At 50.1% G+C, this 9,223-nt stretch overlaps 1 pseudogene; it reads right to left on the reverse strand.

Moving 5' to 3' along the window:
• Window positions 1-8,736: 8,736 nt before the first annotated feature.
• On the reverse strand, window positions 8,737-8,854 carry LOC124546368 (annotated as a pseudogene).
• Window positions 8,855-9,223: the final 369 nt, after the last annotated feature.

Raw genomic sequence — 9,223 nt, forward strand, 5'->3', positions numbered from 1 at the left:
ATGTATTCATTGACCCACCGTGGTGGAAACAGTACTGCTAGATCACGATGGCTAGACGGGTACGTTTTTTTTTTTCTTTTTGTGGTTTTAGGGCGCACAACTTCAATGGTCATTAGCGCCCTGACTACTCTAAGAATGCACCGCGAGGCACAAGTTGACCACAACAACTAAAAGGGAAAACACGATAAAAGACAGACTGACAGGCATAGGATTAAAAAACAGCATCATCAAATGTCCTTAGCGAGGTGTGTCAAATTGATAAAACGAAGAACACGAGCAGCTGCTCGTGGGTCATCCGCTAAAATGGCATCGAAAGTATTTGGCAGGTTAAGATCGAGGCGCAGTGTGTTAAGATCTGGACAGGACATTAAAATGTGTCTAACCGTCAGCAAGTGCCCACATGGGCAGAACGGCGCCGGCGCAGCCGTCAGCAGATGGCGATGGCTGAACCGGCAGTGTCCAATTCTTAACCGGGCTAAAACGACCTCCTCCCGCCGAGAAGGGCGTGAGGAGGACGTCCAAGCCACGGGAAGAGGTTTTAAGGCCCGAAGCTTGTTGTCGGTAAGTGCAGCCCAATCGGCATGCCACAGAGATAAGATGCGCCGACAAATCACCCTGCTAAAATCGGACGAAGGGACGCAACAAGAAGCTGTTCGAGGCTGGAGGACCGCAGCCTTGGCCGCGGCATCTGCAGCTTCGTTCCCAGGGATACCGACATGGCCCGGAACCCACATAAAGCTAACTGGAGAACCGACGTCCACCAGCTGCTGAAGAGAGCGTTGGATCCGGTGCACGAAAGGATGAACCGGGTACGGATCACTGAGGCTCTGGATGGCGCTCAGGGAATCTGAGCAGATGACATAAGCAGAATGTCGGTGGCGGCAGATGTAAAGAACAGCCTGGTAGAGGGCAAAGAGCTCAGCTGTGAAGACCGAACAATGGCCATGGAGCCGGTATTTGAAACTTTGTGCCTCGACAATAAAGGAACACCCGACCCCGTCATTGGTCTTAGAGCCATCTGTATAAATGAAAGTCATGTCGATGAACTTCGAACGAAGTTCCAAAAAACGGGAGTGGTAGACCGAACCGGGGGTGACCTCTTTTGGGAGCGAGCTGAGGTCAAGGTGAACGCGGACCTGAGCCTGGAGCCAAGGTGGCGTGCGGCTCTCGCCCACTCGAAAGGTTGCAGGGAGGGAAAAAGTAAGGTGTTGAAGGAGGCGACGAAAGCGAACGCCAGGGGGTAGCAGGGCAGAGACATACAACCCGTATTGACGGTCAAGAGAGTCGTCAAAAAAGGAACGATAAGACGGATGGTCGGGCATTGACAGTAGCCGACAGGCATACCGACAAAGCAGTATATCGCGCCGGTAGGTGAGTGGCAATTCGCCAGCGTCAGCATGAAGACACTCTACGGGACTGGTATAAAATGCTCCGATCGCAAGTCGTAAACCCCGATGTTGTATGGAGTTGAGGCGGCGTAAGATGGATGGCCGTGCAGAGGAGTATACGAAGCTCCCATAATCCAGCTTGGAGCGGACGATCGACCGATATAGACGAAGTAGGACGGTTCGATCCGCTCCCCACGACAGACCACTGAGAACACGAAGGACATTTAAAGAACGGGTACAACGGGCGGCCAAATATGACACATGTGGAGACCAGCTAAGTTTCCTGTCAAATGTAAGGCCTAAAAATTTGGTTGTCTCCACGATTGGGAGAGCAACGGGACCGAGTCTTAAGGACGGTGGGAGAAACTCTTTGTATCGCCAGAAGTTAATACAGACCGTCTTCTCGGCAGAAAAACGGAAGCCATTGGCGACACTCCAGGAGTAAAGACGGTCAAGAGAACGCTGAAGACAGCGCTCCAGGACACGTGTACACTGGGCGCTGCAATAGATGGTAAAATCGTCCACGAAAAGGGAGCCTGATACATCAGCTGGGAGGCAATCCATTATTGGATTGATCGCGATGGCGAAGAGAGCGACGCTCAAAACTGAGCCCTGTGGCACCCTATTCTCCTGGCGAAAGGTGTCGGACAGGACAGAACCCACACGTACCCTGAACTGTCGATCCATTAAAAAGGAACGAATAAAAAGAGGGAGGCGACCGCGAAGGCCCCATGTATGCATGGTGCGGAGGATGCCCGCCTTCCAACAGGTGTCGTAAGCCTTCTCCAAATCAAAGAACACAGCCGCGGTCGGGCGCTTCCGCAAGAAGTTATTCATAATGAAGGTCGACAAGGTAACCAGATGGTCAACAGCAGAGCGGCGCCTACGAAATCCACATTGTACATTGGTAAGTAGGCGTCGAGACTCGAGCAGCCAAACCAATCGAGAGTTAACCATTCGCTCCATCACTTTACAGACACAGCTGGTAAGCGAGATAGGTCGATAACTGGAAGGCAAGTGCTTGTCCTTCCCCGGCTTAGGAATCGGGACAACAATAGACTCGCGCCAGCATGCGGGAACATGTCCCTCAATCCAGATGCGATTGTATGTACGAAGAAGAAAACCTTTACCCGCAGGAGAAAGGTTCTTCAGCATCTGAATATGAATAGAATCTGGCCCTGGAGCAGAGGACCGTGATCGGCCAAGTGCGTTTTCGAGTTCCCGCATGGTGAATGGGGCATTATAACTTTCACAATTCGAGGAGCGGAAGTTAGGTGGCCTAGCCTCCTCTGCCTGTTTGCGGGGGAGGAAGGCAGGGTGGTAATGAGCGGAGCTCGAAACCTCTGCGAAAAAGCGGCCGAAGGCATTGGAGACAGCCTCAGGGGCCACAAGGACGTCATTCGCGACCTTCAAGCCAGAAACTGGTGAGTGGACCTTAGTGCCAGATAGCCGGCGCAGGCTACCCCAGACAACAGAAGAAGGAGTAAAACTGTTGAAGGTGCTTGTGAAAGCAGCCCAGCTGGCTTTCTTGCTTTCTTTGATAATACGACGACACTGAGCACGTAATCGTTTATAATTGATACAATTCGCCACTGTAGGGTGGCGTTTAAAAGTGCGTAAAGCACGTCGACGAGCACGTAAAGCGTCTCTACATGCTGCGGTCCACCAGGGGACCGGTACGCGACGTGGAGAAGAAGGAGGGTGAGGGATGGAATATTCAGCAGCAGCGAGAATGACTTCCATGAGGTGTGCGACCTGACGATCGCAGCTTGGAAAGGTTTGATCCTGAAAGGTCGCCCTGGAAGAGAAGAGCCCCCAGTCTGCCTTGGAGATGGTCCAACTAGAGGAGCACGGAGAGGGGGTATGCTGCAGGAGATGGATAACACACGGGAAGTGGTCGCTCGAATATGTATCAGAAAGTGCATACCACTCAAACCGGCGTGCAAGTTGGGGAGTACATATAGAGAGGTCTAAATGGGAATAGGTGTGAGATGTGTCCGAAAGAAAAGTAGGGGCGCCAGTATTGAGGCAGAGAAGATCGAGCTGGTTGAAAAGGTCTGCTAACAAGGAGCCCCTCGGGCAGGATGCTGGAGAGCCCCAAAGGGGATGGTGGGCATTGAAGTCTCCAGTTAACAAAAATGGTGCAGGTAGCTGAGCAATAAGTTGCATCACGTCTGCCCTGGTAACGGCAGATGACGATGGAGTGTAAACGGTACAAAAGGAAAACGTAAAAGTGGGGAGAGTAATGCGGATGGCAACTGCCTGCAGGCCGGTGTGCAACGTGATGGGATCGTAGTAAATATCATCCCGGACCAGCAACATAACCCCTCCATGAGCTGGGATACCTACCACAGGGGGTAGGTCAAAACGCACAGAGGTGTAGTGGGCCAAGGCAATTTGATCGCATGGGCGTAGCTTCGTTTCCTGGAGGGCTACGACAAGCGGACGGTGCAAGCGGAGCAGCAACTTCAAGTCCTCTCGGTTGGAGCGAATGCTGCGAATATTCCAGTGAATAAGTGCCATCGTAAGAAAAGAAAGATGAGAGAAGTGGTCACCTCGAAGGCCGCTTAGAGCCTGGCTTCGAGCGAGCACTGCCGCCGCTATCAGTAGGCGGACAGTCATCGTCCATTGGGTCTATAGGGTCATCGGCCATCTCGGGAGGATGGCCGGGAGGGGGAGCTTCCTCCGCCAGTGAACGGCCAGATGTACGGCTACCAGCGGTGCGGCCAGGCGAAACGGATGACGGCCTGGGGCGGCAGCCGCTGGGTGGCGCAAGAGAAGAAATGCGCCGTGGCGGGGAAGGAGAACTGTGCTTCCTATGCGCCTTTTTGGAAGGACGTGTAGTGGAAGTACCGGTCGAAGGCTGGGAGGTCGAGGTACGGAGGAAGTCTGCACGGGATGGTTCCTTCTTGAAGGCCCGTGCATCTGACTTCGGTGTCTTCGTCTTAGCAGAAGCTGAGGAAGGTGCTCGTGTCTGTGGGGTGATGGGAGGAAGAGGAGACGTCGACCGCGCGATCTTAGCACTGGCCGAACGGACGACCGTGGTGCTGAAGGTCAGATCGCATGTCTGGGTTGCTACCTCCCGGGTAGTCCGAGGAGAGGCGAGGACAGTACTGTATTTCCCCGCTGGGAGCAGCGTGGGCTTCCTACTAGCCAATAGCTTGCGAGCAGCCGAGGTGGACACTTTCTCTTTGACCCGAATTTCCTGGATACAGCGTTCTTCCTTATAGACAGGACAGTCGCGGGAGGATGCGGCATGGTCACCCCGACAGTTCACACAACGAGGAGACGGAGGTGGACAGTCACCCTCATGGGCATCCCTGCCACAGGTGACACATTTAGCCGCATTGGAACAAGACTGTCGAGTGTGATTGAAACGCTGACACTGGTAGCAGCGCGTAGGTGTCGGGATATAGGGGCGAACAGAAATAACCTCGTAGCCCGCCTTGATGCGCGATGGCAGCTTAACACTATCGAAGGTCAAGAAAATTGTCCGGGTCGGTACAAGGTCATTGTTGACCTTTTTCATGACCCTATGGACAGCCGTCACGCCCTGCTCAGCGAGGAATGATTGAAGCTCCTCGTCAGTCAATCCGTCGAGGGAGCCAGTATAGACCACACCACGAGACGAATGACGAATTCAAAGTTCGGTGGGCCTCCACCCGGACAGGGAACGTGTACAGGAGGGTGGCCCGAAGCAGTTTTTGTGCCTGAAAGGCATTCTCAGTTTCTAGTAATAAGGTGCCGTTACGCAACCTGGTACAGGATTTGACAGATCCGGCTATGGCATCTACGCCCTTCTGAATAACGAAAGGGTTGACAGAGGAAAAATCCTTTCCGTCCTCAGTTCGAGAAACTACGAGGAACTGTGGGGCAGGCGGTAGTACTTTTGTCACTGTTGGCTGGTCACGTTTCCGTTTTTGGGTCGAAGTCGAAAGAGATGGAGTAGAATCCATTGCGGAGGAATCCCCCATGATTGCCAGCGTCTCCGATGGCGCGCTCCTTCCTTGTGGGGACCCTCTCAGAGGGCACTCCCGCCTTAGGTGAATGTTTACACCTCAGGTCACACCTCCCGAGAAACAGACGGAGGGACCAATCGGCATGGTCAGAAGGTATCAGCTCAGGCAATCACCCCTCCCCGGGCCTGGCCTTTACCAGGGGGTACGCGCGTGCCTTACATGTCTACCCAGGGCGGGGACTTACGCGTTACCCCGTCACCGGCTACGCGTGCGAACGCGTGGGTCGGCCTTCAGGCACGCGCAGGGAGGAAGGAAGAAGAGGAAAAAGAAGAGAGAGAGGGAGAAAGAGGACAGACTGTCTCAAACGCCGAGGCGGAGACCAGAGAAGGCAAGGAGAAGAAGGCAATGAGAAAGCAAGGGGAAGAAGGCATTGAGAAGGCAAGGAGAAGAAGGCAATGAGAAGGCAAGGAGAAAAAGGCAATGAGAAGGCAAGGAGAAGGCAAGGGAAAGAGTAAGGAAGACAGTGCGGTGGAGAAGAGCAAAGAAAGGAACCAACAAAAGGAAGGAAGAAACGAGAAGTGAAAAAACCAAAAGGACCACGATAATAGGTCGTGGAACCGTCCGTCTCCGGACGCAGGCGCGAACTACCCCCGTGAGGGGGACGGACTCCTTTTAGTCGCCTCTTACGACAGGCAGGAATACCGCGGGCCTATTCTAATCCCCGTACCCGCAGGGGGGAGACGGGTACGTGAACTCTGCTATCTATTGGAGATTGACACATTTGGAAGGAGTAGATGAGAATCAGTCAGTAGGAAAATCTAAAGCACACAGAATAGATTAATTGCCCAACGGGCGGGATAACAAAGTGGAAATAAATAAGACAAAATATTGGAATATAAAGGGAGGACTACAGATAACAATGATGAAAGAATGAAGGATATGTCGGTACGAAGAGAACGGTCCTGGATAGTAACGAATGCAAGAATTTATTAAGTAAGTCAACAATGTAGAATGCTAAACCAAACACGAAAGAACAAACACGACTTTATCTCTGTCTGAAAATCCGTAGCGACAAAAATTCTCTTCTATCTACGTTTCCGCTTGATACCTTTCATTTGACAAGACGATAGCTTTCATAGGCGTTGTGCTCAAAATTTGTAGCTCAAACGTTCAGTATTCAACACAAACAATTTTCTACTCACAGGCGAAATTTTTTTATATTCTAGACTGTTAAAGCTTAATCACTGTCTCCGATTATGTTTGCAGTGAATAAAACAAAGAGTAGTTTCCCGCTTCATTTTCACGATATTCTTCTGTCGGATAAAAGGGGTAGTTCAAAATGTCCGTTTTTATTTCTTTAGTTTATCGTTCCCCTTATTAAATTTACCTCCACGTTTCCTCACCGATCCAGTCACAACGGTGCTGTTATATTTTGAGCGCATCTTTCTCTCCGGCGTAACCGGGGTAAGTGGGGCACGCCTTATTTATGTTTCCTTTGCGTCAGCCAGTGTTTCACAAGTCAGACGTAGCACCGTCTTCCAATCAGCCCTATCCTATCGAAATCGTCTTTTTTCCTTTGAATTAGTATAAACGGTGAACAAACTTTTTACGCTACCTCCTGCAAAGCATAATTTTAATGTTACAGCTGACGAGATAATCACTCTTTTCTTTTTTTTTGGGAGGGGGGGGGGGGTTCACCTTGCTCTTCGTTTGCACTTCTGTTGCAAAAAAAAAAAAAAAGCACCGTACACGTACCACTCATACCACTCACTGTTCATCGGTGCAACAGATTTTGTTTTTTTGGGGATTGGGTGCTGTTTATCATCATTTTACACGAAACACAACTGAAACTGTCTTCACCAAGACGGTACAAGTGCAACAACAACTTGATTGCAGAAATGTCTCTCGTAGTAGTAAATTTCCTCCTTTCTTCGTCTCGTTCTGTCTGATATTAACATCCATCTAACATCATACTGGGCCACAATGGACACGCAAAACAGCTGCAATTCGTTATTTCATTGATTCCACAGAGCCCTTGGTACGTTGCCCCAAGTAGATGACGCCATGTTTCCAAAAATTCCAATACAAAAAATGGTTCAAATGGCTCCGAGCACTATGGGACTTCACATCTTAGGTCATCAGTCCCCTAGAACTTAGAACTACTTAAACCTAACTAACCTAAGGACATCACACAACACCCAGCCATCACGAGGCAGAGAAAATCCCTGACCCCGCCGGGAATCGAACCCGGGAACCCGGGCGTGGGAAGCGAGAACGCTACCGCACGACCACGAGATGCGGGCAAATTCCAATACATTACGAATAAACGGTTAATGAGCTGTTACGTGGCGGACGTCTCCTCATGTACGTTCGGTAAGGTTCGTCTTCTTTGAATTTGGGCGCAAGACACGTGAAATTCATCAACCACCAGTCTGTGGTACGTCGAGGACATGAAGTCCCGGAGGGTGTCGGTGGGTGGGTTTGGGAGACGCATCACGCCTGCGAGGATGCAAGGGATCAGCATTCACACTAACTTTCACAGTCTTCTGTGACAACCGTAGGTACCGCGGCGACCCAGACGAATGTCCCGAATTCCTTAATATCTCCATACGACCCACGCCAGTGAGGGAGTCGGGAAAGATATTTCTCAGGCAATTCTCCCAAAGGAAAAGTCTTTGTCAGCAAAACAGACTAGTACATAGTACAGGCCGCAAACGGGAGCTCTGTCTGAAACATTTGTTTCCCGTAGCATCAAAATTTGGAAAGACGTGGATTATGGCATCTGTTATCATACAGTCAGTCCACCCCCCCCCCCCCCACCTCACCCTTCTTTAAGGAATCGAACTGCCGTATACAAAACAGCTTCAAACTTCTTTCTACTTTACAAATGACGTAATGTGTTAAATATTTTGCGTTAATCATGCATACGAGAAAAGTTTGGAAAAGGTATGAAATTATGTCTAAAGAGTGTTGGAAGTCGCTAAATGCTTTCATTACCAAACAATGGGTGAGTATTGCGTGGATAATCTGAGTTCCGTTACAAGCAAAAGCTACTTTTCCACTCCTTCCAATGTTTATGGCCTCGTATCTCTTGAACCATGTCTCGTAGAATGATATTTTGCAAGTTAAATTCAGTGGTATATACGGATAATGTCTACAAAATGTGTTGTGGATAGAGTTGGCACTAAAAACTAAAACTAAACTCCGTCCGAACAGGTCTTGGAAGGCCCAACGGCACCGACCGGCCGCAGTGTCATCCTCAGACCTCAGCCCACAGGCTTCACAGGATGCGGTTAAGGAGGGGCCGTATGTCAGTTTACGGCCGGAGCCGCTGCTTCTCAATCAAGTAGCTCCTCAGTTTGCCTCACAAGGGCTGAGTGCACCCCGCTTGCCAACAGCACTCCGCATACCGGATAGTCACCCATCCAAGTGCTAGCCCAGCCCGACAGCGCTGAACTTCGGTGATCTGACGGGAGCCGGTGTTACCACTGTGGCAAGGCCGCTGGCTAATTAACAGCAAAGAAATAATAAATTAAAACGTTATGCCTCGTCTAGCAGATTTACTGTATTAACTGCGAAAATATAGTGAACATTAAACTTTTTTATTTTTTTGTGGGGGGAGGGGGGCAGGAAGAATAAGTTTCGGAAAGGTTTGAAATTATCTGTACAGTTTGTTGGAAGTTGCAAAATACTGGATGAATACAGCCAGGCTAAAGTGCGCGCCCTTAGTTACGCTGCCCCTAGATATAATCACAGTTTGTAACTACAATATTTGCTTTACTCTGTTAAACCTTTCACGCCAGATTCTACCTCTTAATAAGTAAATTATAACAGCATTTTAAATTTAATATTCGGTTAAAAATTATATGAAATACT

This window comes from Schistocerca americana, chromosome 8 (genome assembly GCF_021461395.2).
Source record: "Schistocerca americana isolate TAMUIC-IGC-003095 chromosome 8, iqSchAmer2.1, whole genome shotgun sequence".
In the NCBI taxonomy this organism is placed as follows: domain Eukaryota; kingdom Metazoa; phylum Arthropoda; class Insecta; order Orthoptera; family Acrididae; genus Schistocerca; species Schistocerca americana.